At 43.0% G+C, this 16913-nt stretch overlaps 1 protein-coding gene across 1 annotated transcript in view; it reads left to right on the top strand.

Annotated features, from left to right (window-relative positions):
- The window catches only part of LOC128639754 (uncharacterized), a 293450-nt gene that overhangs the window by 132454 nt on the left and 144083 nt on the right, over window positions 1–16913 (top strand). The gene's annotated exons all lie outside the window — the stretch shown is intronic.

Here is a 16913-nt window from a genome sequence, read left to right as displayed (position 1 = left end):
TTGATGCCCGTGTTTCTGGCGTGCCTGCAGACTCGCCAGAAACACCAGTTATAAAGCAGTGATCTAAAGACCGCTGCTCCATAACCCTGTCGGCCTGCTCTGATGAGGCGGACAGGAATCGCCGGAAATCAACCCGATCGAGTACGATCGGGTTGATCGACACCCCCCTGCTGCAATGCTGAATACAGAGAATGTATTGCTCTCCTCCGCATTCAGCGATGTCTGTCGGACCTGATCCGCACTGTCAGATCAGGTCCGACAGACATATGATAAATAGGCCTCATGGATGGAACGTTATGAAATACGTTATCTAAACATCACTCACAAAAGATCAAGAGCCTGTTATGCTAGACCATGTTTTATTGTTGCACACAGAGGGGCACAGTCTGTATGACTAGCTGGGCTAGGATGAAGGAGAGGGGTTAGAGGGGATCCGCTTATGGGAGAGACACAGTGAATAGATTGTTAGTGGATATATTTCTATTGTCACATTATCTCATATTACTGCAAGACATATTGATGGATGAATAAAAAGAACCACTTACCACGGCTGTTGAGAAGCACATAAAAAAATATAAATAATGCACAAACAGACAGATGCATAAGGAGAGTAGCAGACAGACAGATGTATAAGGAGACAAGCAGACAGACAGATGTATAAGGAGAGAAGCAGACAGACAGATGTATAAGGAGAGTAGCAGACAGACAGATGTATAAGGAGAGAAGCAGACAGACAGATGTATAAGGAGAGAAGCAGACAGACAGATGTATAAGGAGAGAAGCAGACAGACAGATGTATAAGGAGAGAAGCAGACAGACAGATGTATAAGGAGAGTAGCAGACAGACAGATGTATAAGGAGAGTAGCAGACAGACAGATGTATAAGGAGAGAAGCAGACAGACAGATGTATAAGGAGAGAAGCAGACAGACAGATGCATAAGGAGAGAAGCAGACAGACAGATGTATAAGGAGAGAAGCAGACAGACAGATGCATAAGGAGAGAAGCAGACAGACAGATGCATAAGGAGAGAAGCAGACAGACAGATGTATAAGGAGAGTAGCAGACAGACAGATGTATAAGGAGAGAAGCAGACAGACAGATGTATAAGGAGAGAAGCAGACAGACAGATGCATAAGGAGAGAAGCAGACAGACAGATGTATAAGGAGAGAAGCAGACAGACAGATGCATAAGGAGAGAAGCAGACAGACAGATGCATAAGGAGAGAAGCAGACAGACAGATGTATAAGGAGAGTAGCAGACAGACAGATGTATAAGGAGAGTAGCAGACAGACAGATGTATAAGGAGAGTAGCAGACAGACAGATGTATAAGGAGAGTAGCAGACAGACAGATGCATAAGGAGAGAAGCAGACAGACAGATGCATAAGGAGAGAAGCAGACAGGCAGATGTATAAGGAGAGTAGCAGACAGACAGATACTCAAGGAGAGAAGCAGACAAACAGATGCATAAGGAGAGTAGCAGACAGACAGATGCATAAGGAGAGAAGCAGACAGACAGATGTATAAGGAGAGTAGCAGACAGACAGATACTCAAGGAGAGAAGCAGACAGACAGATGTATAAGGAGAGTAGCAGACAGACAGATACTCAAGGAGAGAAGCAGACAGACAGATGTATAAGGAGAGTAGCAGACAGACAGATGTATAAGGAGAGAAGCAGACAGACAGATGTATAAGGAGAGAAGCAGACAGACAGATGCATAAGGAGAGAAGCAGACAGACAGATGTATAAGGAGAGTAGCAGACAGACAGATGCATAAGGAGAGAAGCAGACATACAGATGCATAAGGAGAGAAGCAGACAGACATATGCATAAGGAGAGAAGCAGACAGACAGATGCATAAGGAGAGAAGCAGACAGACAGATGCATAAGGAGAGAAGCAGACAGACAGATGTATAAGGAGAGTAGCAGACAGACAGATGCATAAGGAGAGAAGCAGACAGACAGATATATAAGGAGAGAAGCAGACAGACAGATGTATAAGGAGAGAAGCAGACAGACAGATGCACAAGGAGAGTAGCAGACAGACAGATGTATAAGGAGAGTAGCAGACAGACAGATGTATAAGGAGAGTAGCAGACAGACAGATGCATAAGGAGAGAAGCAGACAGACAGATGCATAAGGAGAGTAGCAGACAGACAGATGTATAAGGAGAGAAGCAGACAGACAGATGCATAAGGAGAGTAGCAGACAGACAGATGTATAAGGAGAGTAGCAGACAGACAGATGTATAAGGAGAGAAACAGACAGACAGATGCATAAGGAGAGTAGCAGACAGACAGATGTATAAGGAAAGAAGCAGACAGACAGATGCATAAGGAGAGTAGCAGACAGACAGATGTATAAGGAGAGTAGCAGACAGACAGATGTATAAGGAGAGAAGCAGACAGACAGATGTATAAGGAGAGAAGCAGACAGACAGATGTATAAGGAGAGAAGCAGACAGACAGATGCATAAGGAGAGAAGCAGACAGACAGATGTATAAGGAGAGAAGCAGACAGGCAGATGCATAAGGAGAGAAGCAGACAGACAGATGCATAAGGAGAGAAGCAGACAGACAGATGTATAAGGAGAGTAGCAGACAGACAGATGTATAAGGAGAGTAGCAGACATACAGATGCATAAGGAGAGAAGCAGACAGGCAGATGCATAAGGAGAGAAGCAGACAGACAGATACACAAGGAGAGAAGCAGACAGACAGATGCATAAGGAGAGAAGCAGACAGACAGATGTATAAGGAGAGTAGCAGACAGACAGATGTATAAGGAGAGTAGCAGACAGACAGATACTCAAGGAGAGAAGCAGACAAACAGATGCATAAGGAGAGTAGCAGACAGACAGATTTATAAGGAGAGTAGCAGACAGACAGATACTCAAGGAGAGAAGCAGACAGACAGATGTATAAGGAGAGTAGCAGACAGACAGATGTATAAGGAGAGAAGCAGACAGACAGATGCATAAGGAGAGTAGCAGACAGACAGATGCATAAGGAGAGTAGCAGACAGACAGATGCAGAAGGAGAGAAGCAGACAGACAGATGTATAAGGAGAGTAGCAGACAGACAGATGTATAAGGAGAGAAGCAGACAGACAGATGCATAAGGAGAGAAGCAGACAGACAGATGCATAAGGAGACAAGCAGACAGACAGATGTATAAGGAGAGAAGCAGACAGACAGATGTATAAGGAGAGAAGCAGACAGGCAGATGCATAAGGAGAGTAGCAGACAGACAGATGCATAAGGAGAGAAGCAGACAGACAGATACACAAGGAGAGAAGCAGACAGACAGATGTATAAGGAGAGAAGCAGACAGACAGATGTATAAGGAGAGTAGCAGACAGACAGATGCATAAGGAGAGAAGCAGACAGACAGATGTATAAGGAGAGAAGCAGACAGACAGATGCATAAGGAGAGAAGCAGACAGGCAGATGCATAAGGAGAGTAGCAGACAGATAGATGCATAAGGAGAGAAGCAGACAGACAGATGCATAAGGAGAGTAGCAGACAGACAGATACACAAGGAGAGAAGCAGACAGACAGATGCATAAGGAGAGAAGCAGACAGACAGATGCATAAGGAGAGTAGCAGACAGACAGATACACAAGGAGAGAAGCACACAGACAGATGCATAAGGAGAGAAGCAGACAGACAGATGCATAAGGAGAGTAGCAGACAGACAGATGTATAAGGAGAGAAGAAGACAGACAGATGCATAAGGAGAGAAGCAGACAGACAGATGCATAAGGAGAGAAGCAGACAGACATATGTATAAGGAGAGAAGCAGACAGACAGATGCATAAGGAGAGTAGCAGACAGACAGATGCATAAGGAGAGAAGCAGACAGACAGATGTATAAGGAGAGTAGCAGACAGACAGATGCATAAGGAGAGTAGCAGACAGACAGATGTATAAGGAGAGAAGCAGACAGACAGATGCATAAGGAGAGTAGCAGACAGACAGATGTATAAGGAGAGTAGCAGACAGACAGATGTATAAGGAGAGTAGCAGACAGACAGATGTATAAGGAGAGAAGCAGACAGACAGATGTATAAGGAGAGAAGCAGACAGACAGATGCATAAGGAGAGTAGCAGACAGACAGATGTATAAGGAGAGAAGCAGACAGACAGATGCATAAGGAGAGAAGCAGACAGACAGATGTATAAGGAGAGTAGCAGACAGACAGATGTATAAGGAGAGTAGCAGACAGACAGATGTATAAGGAGAGTAGCAGACAGACAGATGCATAAGGAGAGTAGCAGACAGACAGATGTATAAGGAGAGAAGCAGACAGACAGATGCATAAGGAGAGAAGCAGACAGACAGATGTATAAGGAGAGAAGCAGACAGACAGATGCATAAGGAGAGAAGCAGACAGACAGATGCATAAGGAGAGAAGCAGACAGACAGATGTATAAGGAGAGAAGCAGACAGACAGATGTATAAGGAGAGAAGCAGACAGGCAGATGTATAAGGAGAGTAGCAGACAGACAGATGCATAAGGAGAGAAGCAGACAGACAGATGTATAAGGAGAGTAGCAGACAGACAGATGCATAAGGAGAGAAGCAGACAGACAGATGTATAAGGAGATAAGCAGACAGACAGATGCATAAGGAGAGTAGCAGACAGGCAGATGCATAAGGAGAGTAGCAGACAGGCAGATGCATAAGGAGAGTAGCAGACAGACAGATGTATAAGGAGAGTAGCAGACAGACAGATGTATAAGGAGAGAAGCAGACAGACAGATGCATAAGGAGAGTAGCAGACAGGCAGATGCATAAGGAGAGAAGCAGACAGACAGATGCATAAGGAGAGTAGCAGACAGACAGATGTATAAGGAGAGTAGCAGACAGACAGATACTCAAGGAGAGAAGCAGACAGACAGATGTATAAGGAGAGTAGCAGACAAACAGATGCATAAGGAGAGTAGCAGACAGACAGATGTATAAGGAGAGAAGCAGACAGACAGATGCATAAGGAGAGTAGCAGACAGACAGATGCATAAGGAGAGTAGCAGACAGACAGATGCAGAAGGAGAGAAGCAGACAGACAGATGTATAAGGAGAGTAGCAGACAGACAGATGTATAAGGAGAGAAGCAGACAGACAGATGCATAAGGAGAGAAGCAGACAGACAGATGTATAAGGAGACAAGCAGACAGACAGATGTATAAGGAGAGAAGCAGACAGACAGATGTATAAGGAGAGAAGCAGACAGGCAGATGCATAAGGAGAGTAGCAGACAGACAGATGCATAAGGAGAGAAGCAGACAGACAGATACACAAGGAGAGAAGCAGACAGACAGATGTATAAGGAGAGAAGCAGACAGACAGATGTATAAGGAGAGTAGCAGACAGACAGATGCATAAGGAGAGAAGCAGACAGACAGATGTATAAGGAGAGAAGCAGACAGACAGATGCATAAGGAGAGAAGCAGACAGGCAGATGCATAAGGAGAGTAGCAGACAGACAGATGCATAAGGAGAGAAGCAGACAGACAGATACATAAGGAGAGTAGCAGACAGACAGATACACAAGGAGAGAAGCAGACAGACAGATGCATAAGGAGAGAAGCAGACAGACAGATACACAAGGAGAGAAGCAGACAGACAGATGCATAAGGAGAGTAGCAGACAGACAGATGCATAAGGAGAGAAGCAGACAGACAGATGTATAAGGAGAGAAGCAGACAGACAGATGCATAAGGAGAGAAGCAGACAGACAGATGCATAAGGAGAGTAGCAGACAGACAGATGCATAAGGAGAGAAGCAGACAGACAGATGCATAAGGAGAGTAGCAGACAGACAGATACACAAGGAGAGAAGCAGACAGACAGATGCATAAGGAGAGAAGCAGACAGACAGATACACAAGGAGAGAAGCAGACAGACAGATGCATAAGGAGAGAAGCAGACAGACAGATGCATAAGGAGAGTAGCAGACAGACAGATGCATAAGGAGAGTAGCAGACAGACAGATGTATAAGGAGAGAAGCAGACAGACAGATGTATAAGGAGAGTAGCAGACAGACAGATGTATAAGGAGAGTAGCAGACAGACAGATGTATAAGGAGAGAAGCAGACAGACAGATGCATAAGGAGAGAAGCAGACAGACAGATGTATAAGGAGAGAAGCAGACAGACAGATGTATAAGGAGAGTAGCAGACAGACAGATGTATAAGGAGAGTAGCAGACAGACAGATGTATAAGGAGAGAAGCAGACAGACAGATGCATAAGGAGAGAAGCAGACAGGCAGATGCATAAGGAGAGTAGCAGACAGACAGATGTATAAGGAGAGTAGCAGACAGACAGATGTATAAGGAGAGTAGCAGACAGACAGATGTATAAGGAGAGTAGCAGACAGACAGATGTATAAGGAGAGTAGCAGACAGACAGATGTATAAGGAGAGTAGCAGACAGACAGATGCATAAGGAGAGAAGCAGACAGACAGATGCATAAGGAGAGAAGCAGACAGACAGATGTATAAGGAGAGAAGCAGACAGACAGATGTATAAGGAGAGAAGCAGACAGACAGATGCATAAGGAGAGAAGCAGACAGACAGATGCATAAGGAGAGTAGCAGACAGACAGATGCATAAGGAGAGTAGCAGACAGACAGATGTATAAGGAGAGAAGCAGACAGACAGATGTATAAGGAGAGTAGCAGACAGACAGATGTATAAGGAGAGTAGCAGACAGACAGATGTATAAGGAGAGAAGCAGACAGACAGATGCATAAGGAGAGAAGCAGACAGACAGATGTATAAGGAGAGAAGCAGACAGACAGATGTATAAGGAGAGTAGCAGACAGACAGATGTATAAGGAGAGTAGCAGACAGACAGATGTATAAGGAGAGAAGCAGACAGACAGATGCATAAGGAGAGAAGCAGACAGGCAGATGCATAAGGAGAGTAGCAGACAGACAGATGTATAAGGAGAGTAGCAGACAGACAGATGTATAAGGAGAGTAGCAGACAGACAGATGTATAAGGAGAGTAGCAGACAGACAGATACACAAGGAGAGAAGCAGACAGACAGATGCATAAGGAGAGAAGCAGACAGACAGATGCATAAGGAGAGTAGCAGACAGACAGATGTATAAGGAGAGAAGCAGACAGACAGATGTATAAGGAGAGTAGCAGACAGACAGATGTATAAGGAGAGTAGCAGACAGACAGATGTATTATCTAGTGCATTGCGTTAATTGTCTTCCCTAAAAGCTCCCTGACAGATGATCTTGACTGGAGGGGGCTGGGGGTGCTGGGGGTGCTGCTGGGCAGTAGAAGCGCCCCCAGCAGATATATTACCAGACAATAAGGTTACAGAACTCAAAATTTCTATTTTGAGAAATTATTGTCCAAGTCATCTGGACCTAGTTCTTCTCTATCTGTAGCTTCTTCAATACATATTTTTTGCATGTGTTGTGTTTTTCCCAGTGTGCTTTGCAGCGCTTTCTCTTATTCATATCTATTGTCTCTCACTCACTAACTAAAGGTAAGTGACCCCCACCCCAAACTATGCCCTCAAGGTCAGGGGAATCCTCTGCGTGTTTACCTAATCATAAAGAAACACACAGATGTAACGTATGTAGCACTGCTGGGTTTGCAAATGTAATCAGCACTTTTGCAAACGGATTTAAATGGCTTAGAAATTTAAGCCAAATTTGTTTATATATTGAGGCATTCTCATCAAGTCCAAGAATCAAAAAGCAGATGATTTGTTTACAAAAGTGCTATTGTTATTATACTGTAAAAAGCAGAGGCACTGTGCAAGGAAACATTTATAGATAATATATTAATCATTTCTAAAGCACTTTTCTTTCTAATGACACGATGAGTCCACGCGTCATCTAATTACTATTGGGAATATCACTCCTGCCCAGCAGGAGGCGGCAAAGAGCACCACAGCAAAGCTGTTAAATATCACCTCCCTTCCCTCCCACCCCAGTCATTCTCTTTGCCTATGTTAGAGCAAGGAAAGGGCTAAGTTGTGTTAGAAAAAGATTCTTCAGGCAAGATTTTATTATTTTTTAAGTGGTGCAAGATTGTGCTGCTTTGTTCTAGGGTGTAGTCGTAGTCCACATCATTCTCTTCAGTAGGGCAGTAGTGGCTTTAGAGCACTGGGAACTTGTGGGACATAATTCTCACTGCGCCTCCCATGAAATTTATGCTGCCCTAACTCTGAAAGCCTGAGTGAAATTACTCAGTATTTCTTTCCACAGGTCTATGTGAGGGAGAGGACCTCTCAAACCTGGTGAGCTGCCTTGCTGTCGGGCAGATTTGCGAGGTAATTGCTGACTTTATTATTTCTGGGAAGGAGAAAGATACTCAGAAAAAGTGGGCACTTTAATTCAAGACATAAATGACAAGAGGTCCATTTTAATATGAAGGCACTTTATTTTAAAAGGGACAATTAAACTCTCCTATACTGGAGAGGACTCATATGACAGCCGTTTATGCAGGCACTGGGGCTGAGAAAAGATTACTTGGTAATTACTCTCTGGTGGTTCCGCTACTCCCGGCAGGTAAACTTTAACAAAATGCAGACTGGGAGATTGTTGTTTTTGGGGACGCCCACGAGGGGCGGAGCTATGTGAGGCGGCAATTTGCATTGTGCGCCACTTTTCTTCACTTCCGAGTGTGGAGGAAGAGAATTTCAGGGTCTGTCTAGAAACGCATGATTTTCTGAAAGCATGCGTTTCTAGGACCGGAGAACGGCTCCTTTTGTTTGCTGCTGGAGTCTGGATCGTTTATCTAGTAAAGGGAAAGACAAAGCTCCGGTGTAGCAGGTCAGGTAGGTGCCTCAGCAAAGAAGCTAAGGTGTAGAGGTGTTCTATTATTGTTATTTAGAAAATTTCCTCATTCTGCAGACTAAAGTAAAAAAGTTACGGTTTAACATTTAAAGGGACAGTAACGTTTTTTTCTATTTTAATTTTTTATTAAAAAATTAAGGTTATTATTTGTTAATTTGATCCATTGTGAGTCAGAATGGACCAAGAGACTTTGCAAAATGTCACTTGTTCTTTGTGTTTTGATGCCAATGTGGAACCACCAATCCCTTTCTGTTCCTCCTGTATTGAGAGGACTTTAAATTATAGGGATAGACTTTTTTCTGAGCCATCATTTTCCAAGGCGGTGCCCTGCGCTTCCTCTCTAACTCCTCCTGGAGTTACGTTGCAAGACATCGCTTCTCTTATGTCCTCTGCAGTTTCTGATGCGTTGTCTGCTTTTCCCATGCTGCAGGGAAAGCGCAAGAGGAAAAATAAACATTCAGTAAGCGAGGTTACTGACGCAGTTGTTGCTTTTTTTGAATGCCCCCTCCCAGAAGCCTGGAGGAGGATACTTCGGTAGCATCTGAGAGTGAAATCTCAGACTCTGACAGTGTAATTCCTCCTGCTGATACTGAAGTTGTATCTTTCAGGTTTAAGCTAGAACACCTCCATCTATTACTTAAGGAGGTTTTGGCTACTCTGGACGACAGCGACACCACAGTCGTAGTTAATCCTAAGAAATCCAGTAAGCTAAACAAATATTTTTTTTTTTTTTTTGTTTAAATGGTTTTTATTGAGGTTTATGGCAAAAAAAAACATACAAATATATTAAAAGACGAAACTCATATAACAACGGGAGACATCATTATACAGTAAAAGCTCAGTAGTTATCAGGTACAGGTCATAAGTAACATATTGTACAATAGTTTCCAATAACAGAGTAATGTTAGACAATATGAAATCATAAATAGAGTTCCAACATAAAACAAACCTCATATAATTTTTACTTTTGTAGTACTAGACATAATGATTCATTAACAGTCAATAAACAACACTTTATTATATAAACATAAACTAACGAGTTGGTTATTGAATATTGATATCAAGCGAGAGAAAGAGCAACTCGCCAAAAGTATACCACATAGTTTAGGGAAAGAAGGGGAGGGAAAGGGGGGGAAGAGAGAGAAAAGAGAAAAAAAAAAAAAAAGGGGGGGGGAGGGAGGTAAAGAGTGAGGAGGGCAGGTAGGAGAGTGACTCCCTATCTCTGGTTCTAAGTTTCCCAAAGGCACTAAATCTCTACAGGAGAACCCACCGGTGGTCAGTCTCCACACCCAATGTCTGGTGTCATCTAAAGTCCTATTACTTAAAACATAAGGCAGAGTTAGCACGTGGTAATCTCTCCTTCTAGGCATTGTCGCCAAGCTTCCAAGCATAGACAATGAATCGGGATTTTGTTGTTGGCTGCAAAGACCGCGCATTCCATAGTTTCAATATGCACCATTGTAGACTTAATCTGGTTCCACCTAGGGCCCTTAGGTTGGAGCCATGCCTTGGCGATATTTAGTTTAACAGACAAGAAAATATAGATGCACAGGTATTTTAAGTGTCGAGGTATCTTGTCAGAGAATATATGGAATAGTGCCACAGCTGGCCGATTGGATTCCACCAAACCTAGGCCTAGATTTGGAGTTTGGCGGTAAAAGGGCTGTTAACGCTCCGCGGGCTTTTTTCTGGCCGCACCATAAAATTAACTCTGGTATCGAGAGTTAAAACAAATGCTGCGTTAGGCTCCAAAAAAGGAGCGTAGGGCATTTTTACCGCAAATGCAACTCTCGATACCAGAGTTGCTTACGGACGCGGCCGGCATCAAAAACGTGCTCGTGCACGATTCTCCCATAGGAAACAATGGGACTGTTTGAGCTGAAAAAAAACCTAACACCTGCAAAAAAGCAGCGTTCAGCTCCTAACGCAGCCCCATTGTTTCCTATGGGGAAACACTTCCTACGTCTGCACCTAACACTCTAACATGTACCCCGAGTCTAAACACCCCTAACCTTACACTTATTAACCCCTAATCTGCCGCCCCCGCTATCGCTGACCCCTGCATTACAGTTTTAACCCCTAATCTTCCGCTCCGTAAACCGCCGCAACCTACGTTATCCCTATGTACCCCTAATCTGCTGCCCTAACATCGCCGACCCCTATGTTATATTTATTAACCCCTAATCTGCCCCCCACAATGTCGCCGACACCTACCTACACTTATTAACCCCTAATCTGCCGAGCGGACCTGAGCGCTACTATAATAAAGTTATTAACCCCTAATCCGCCTCACTAACCCTATCATAAATAGTATTAACCCCTAATCTGCCCTCCCTAACATCGCCGACACCTACCTTCAATTATTAACCCCTAAACTTCCGATCGGAGCTCACCGCTATTCTAATAAATGTATTAACCCCTAAAGCTAAGTCTAACCCTAACACTAACACCCCCCTAACTTAAATATAATTTTAATCTAACGAAATAAATTAACTCTTATTAAATAAATTAATCCTATTTAAAGCTAAATACTTACCTGTAAAATAAACCCTAATATAGCTACAATATAAATTATAATTATATTTTAGCTATTTTAGGATTAATATTTATTTTACAGGCAACTTGGTATTTATTTTAACTAGGTACAATAGCTATTAAATAGTTAAGAACTATTTAATAGCTACCTAGTTAAAATAATTACAAAATTACCTGTAAAATAAATCCTAACCTAAGATATAATTAAACCTAACACTACCCTATCAATAAAATAATTAAATAAACTACCTACAATTACCTACAATTAACCTAACACTACACTATCAATAAATTAAATAAACACAATTGCTACAAATAAATACAATTAAATAAACTAGCTAAAGTACAAAAAATAAAAAAGAACTAAGTTACAGAAAATAAAAAAATATTTACAAACATAAGAAAAATATTACAACAATTTTAAACTAATTACACCTACTCTAAGCCCCCTAATAAAATAACAAAGCCCCCCAAAATAAAAAATTTCCTACCCTATTCTAAATTAAAAAAGTTACAAGCTCTTTTACCTTACCAGCCCTGAACAGGGCCCTTTGCGGGGCATGCCCCAAGAAGTTCAGCTCTTTTGCCTGTAAAAGAAAACATACAATACCCCCCCCCCAACATTACAACCCACCACCCACATACCCCTAATCTAACCCAAACCACCCTTAAATAAACCTAACACTAAGCCCCTGAAGATCTTCCTACCTTGTCTTCACCATACCAGGTTCACCGATCCGTCCTGGCTCCAAGATCTTCATCCAACCCAAGCGGGGGTTGGCGATCCATAATCCGGTGCTGAAGAGGTCCAGAAGAGGCTCCAAAGTCTTCATCCTATCCGGCAAGAAGAGGACATCCGGACCGGCAAACATCTTCTCCAAGCCGCATCTTCGATCTTCTTCCATCCGGTGCGGAGCGGGTCCATCTTGAAGCAGGCGACGCGGATCCATCCTCTTCTTCCGATGTCTCCCGACTAATGACGGTTCCTTTAAGGGACGTCATCCAAGATGGCGTCCCTCGAATTCCGATTGGCTGATAGGATTCTATCAGCCAATCGGAATTAAGGTAGGAATTTTCTGATTGGCTGATGGAATCAGCCAATCAGAATCAAGTTCAATCCGATTGGCTGATCCAATCAGCCAATCAGATTGAGCTCGCATTCTATTGGCTGTTCCGATCAGCCAATAGAATGCGAGCTCAATCTGATTGGCTGATTGGATCGGCCAATCGGATTGAACTAGATTCTGATTGGCTGATTCCATCAGCCAATCAGAAAATTCCTACCTTAATTCCGATTGGCTGATAGAATCCTATCAGCCAATCGGAATTCGAGGGACGCCATCTTGGATGACGTCCCTTAAAGGAACCGTCATTCGTCGGGAGACATCGGAAGAAGAGGATGGATCCGCGTCGCCTGCTTCAAGATGGACCCGCTCCGCACCGGATGGAAGAAGATCGAAGATGCGGCTTGGAGAAGATGTTTGCCGGTCCGGATGTCCTCTTCTTGCCGGATAGGATGAAGACTTTGGAGCCTCTTCTGGACCTCTTCAGCACCGGATTATGGATCGCCAACCCCCGCTTGGGTTGGATGAAGATCTTGGAGCCAGGACGGATCGGTGAACCTGGTATGGTGAAGACAAGGTAGGAAGATCTTCAGGGGCTTAGTGTTAGGTTTATTTAAGGGTGGTTTGGGTTAGATTAGGGGTATGTGGGTGGTGGGTTGTAATGTTGGGGGGGGGGTATTGTATGTTTTCTTTTACAGGCAAAAGAGCTGAACTTCTTGGGGCATGCCCCGCAAAGGGCCCTGTTCAGGGCTGGTAAGGTAAAAGAGCTTGTAACTTTTTTAATTTAGAATAGGGTAGGGAATTTTTTATTTTGGGGGGCTTTGTTATTTTATTAGGGGGCTTAGAGTAGGTGTAATTAGTTTAAAATTGTTGTAATATTTTTCTTATGTTTGTAAATATTTTTTTATTTTCTGTAACTTAGTTCTTTTTTATTTTTTGTACTTTAGCTAGTTTATTTAATTGTATTTATTTGTAGCAATTGTGTTTATTTAATTTATTGATAGTGTAGTGTTAGGTTAATTGTAGGTAATTGTAGGTAGTTTATTTAATTATTTTATTGATAGGGTAGTGTTAGGTTTAATTATATCTTAGGTTAGGATTTATTTTACAGGTAATTTTGTAATTATTTTAACTAGGTAGCTATTAAATAGTTCTTAACTATTTAATAGCTATTGTACCTAGTTAAAATAAATACCAAGTTGCCTGTAAAATAAATATTAATCCTAAAATAGCTAAAATATAATTATAATTTATATTGTAGCTATATTAGGGTTTATTTTACAGGTAAGTATTTAGCTTTAAATAGGATTAATTTATTTAATAAGAGTTAATTTATTTCGTTAGATTAAAATTATATTTAAGTTAGGGGGGTGTTAGTGTTAGGGTTAGACTTAGCTTTAGGGGTTAATACATTTATTAGAATAGCGGTGAGCTCCGATCGGAAGATTAGGGGTTAATAATTGAAGTTAGGTGTCGGCGATGTTAGGGAGGGCAGATTAGGGGTTAATACTATTTATGATAGGGTTAGTGAGGCGGGTTAGGGGTTAATAACTTTATTATAGTAGCGGTGCGGTCCGCTCGGCAGATTAGGGGTTAATAAGTGTAGGCAGGTGTCGGCGACGTTGAGGGGGGCAGATTAGGGGTTAATAAATATAATATAGGGGTCGGCGGTGTTAGGGGTAGCAGATTAGGGGTACATAGGGATAACGTAGGTGGCGGCGCTTTGCGGTCGGAAGATTAGGGGTTAATTATTTAAAGTAGCTGGCGGCGATGTTGTGGGGGGCAGATTAGGGGTTAATAAATGTAATATAGGGGTCGGCGGGGTTAGGGGCAGCAGATTAGGGGTACATAAGTATAACGTAGGTGGCGGTCGGAAGATTAGGGGTTAAAATTTTTAATCGAGTGGCGGCGATGTGGGGGGAGCTCGGTTTAGGGGTACATAGGTAGTTTATGGGTGTTAGTGTACTTTAGGGTACAGTAGTTAAGAGCTTTATAAACCGGCGTTAGCCAGAAAGCTCTTAACTCCTGCTATTTTCAGGCGGCTGGAATCTTGTCGTTAGAGCTCTAACGCTCACTGCAGAAACGACTCTAAATACCGGCGTTAGAAAGATCCCATTGAAAAGATAGGCTACGCAAATGGCGTAGGGGGATCTGCGGTATGGAAAAGTCGCGGCTGTAAAGTGAGCGTTAGACCCTTTAATCACTGACTCCAAATACCAGCGGGCGGCCAAAACCAGCGTTAGGAGCCTCTAACGCTGGTTTTGACGGCTACCGCCGAACTCTAAATCTAGGCCCTAGTTTGGTGCAGTAATAGAATGCCCTGGTCCAAATTCTCTGAATCTTAGGACACTCCCACCACATATGGGCAGGGGATCCCACTTTGCCGCATCCCCTCCAGCACATAGAGGAGTTTGTTTTGGAGATCTGAAATAGGCGTAAGGGAGTGTAATGCCATTGTGTCAGGATCTTAAAATAAAGTTCAAAATAGGTAGTACTATGAACCGCGTTTTTTGTTAACAGGGTTGCAAATCTCCACTCTTCTTCAGAAGCGTTGAAGTGCAGAGCACCCTCCCAATGCACGATATAGAAAGATTTGTTATATATAGGTGCTTGTATGAGGGCGGAGTATGCCAGAGAGAATACCTTTGGGGCGAGATATTTTGCGTCCCAAAGTTTCTCACACAAAGTTCGGGTTCTTAGAGGTCCCGAGGTAAAACCCCACACACGCAGAAAGCTTCGTAGTCGAAAGAACTCGAAACTCATCAGGGGTGAAGGGGAAAATCTGCTTTGAAAAAGCGTGACTGAGAGTAGACCCGTATCCGAGATCAAGTCCTCTACACTCCGAATCTGTAGTGCCTTCCACTCCTGGGGATGTGAATCTGCTAAGGCCCCCAAAAGGCCGGCGATAGAGTGGGTCGGGGAGGGATGTGGAGCTATAGCATTTCTATGGTGAATTTTATCCCAAAACTTTAAGTTAGTAGCTATGATGTAGTTTAGACCTAGTTCTGGTTTCCTGGAATATTTTGGGATCCAGATAAGATCCCGTAGGTTAAGTCCCTTTGGTAGAGACGCCTGCTCAAGCTCTGCCCATCTACTTTCAGAGGACTCCAGCCCCCAGGCCGTGATATGAGCCAACCTAGAAGCTTCATGATAAACCATTATATTGGGAGCTGCTGCTCCGCCAGCTAGTATTGGATATGTCATGGTTTTCATCGCTACTCTAGGGCGCTTACATTTCCAAATAAAATTATTACACATTCGTTGGAACTGTGAAATTATGCTCTTGGGAATAGGGAGAGGTAAACATCGGAAAAGGTAAGTCAGTTTTGGTAGGAGGTTCATTTTAATGGCGGCTATCCTACCCCACCAAGAAATAGTATGTGAGTCCCATTTTACAAAATATTCTTTAAACTTACATAATAGGGGATGAAAATTAGACGATATAATGGTAGAAATATTTTGCGATAGATAGACTCCCAAGTGTTTTAGCCGCGTGGAGGACCAAACAAAAGGGAATCGACGCTTTAGAATCTGGAAGTCTAAATTGGAGATGTTTAAGGTGAATGCCTCAGTTTTAGAGTAGTTAAGCTTGTACATGCTAATGTTGGAAAAAGTTTCTAATAGATCGAATAATTTTGGTAGTGATTCTAATGGGTTGGTAACTAACACAGTCAGGTCATCTGCGAATAAAACTACCTTTTGGGTAGTACCATGTAATGTAATTCCCTTTATTTCACTAGACATCCTAATAGCCTCCGCAAGTGGCTCCATCATAGGAGCAAAAAGCAAGGGGGACAACGGACACCCTTGCCGGGTACCGTTTGTGATTTTGAATTCAGGAGACAGGAACCCTAATCCTCTCACTCGAGCTGAGGGGTTGGAATAGAGCGCAAAGATTTTAGTGCAAATAGACGACGTGAACCCAAAGTGCATCAAGACCTCTCTCATATATAGCCAGTCGACTCGGTCAAACGCTTTCTCAGCGTCAAGTGATACTGCAGCGCATGGAAGACCGAGCCGACCTACTTCAAAAAATATATTTAACAATCTTCTAGTGTTATCGGGACTTTGTCGCCCCAAGGTGAAGCCCACCTGATCTGGAGTCACTAGACAGGGGATCAGTTTGTTTAGGCGCTTAGCCAAGATCTTGGCATATAGTTTTGCATCAAGATTTAGAAGGGAGATCGGCCTGAAATTAGGACAAACGTCTGGGGGTTTCCCGGGCTTAGGTAAAGTTACGATGGATGCCTGAAGGAATTCATTCGGGAAATAACCTAATTGTTCAGCTGAGTTAAATACCCGCGTAAGAAGAGGGGATAGGGAAGCACTAAAAGTTTTGTAGAAAAAATCGGAATATCCATCCGGACCGGGAGACTTCCGAGGCTTGAGCGAAAAGATGGCATCTTTAACTTCTTCGATGGACACTGGAGCTTCTAAGGAATCAACTTGTTCCTCGGAACGTTTAGGTAGAGATA

Source organism: Bombina bombina, chromosome 9 (assembly GCF_027579735.1).
Source record: "Bombina bombina isolate aBomBom1 chromosome 9, aBomBom1.pri, whole genome shotgun sequence".
Lineage (NCBI taxonomy): Eukaryota > Metazoa > Chordata > Amphibia > Anura > Bombinatoridae > Bombina > Bombina bombina.
The sequence above is the reverse complement of the archived record's forward strand: the minus strand, read 5'-3'. Positions and strand labels throughout refer to the sequence as shown.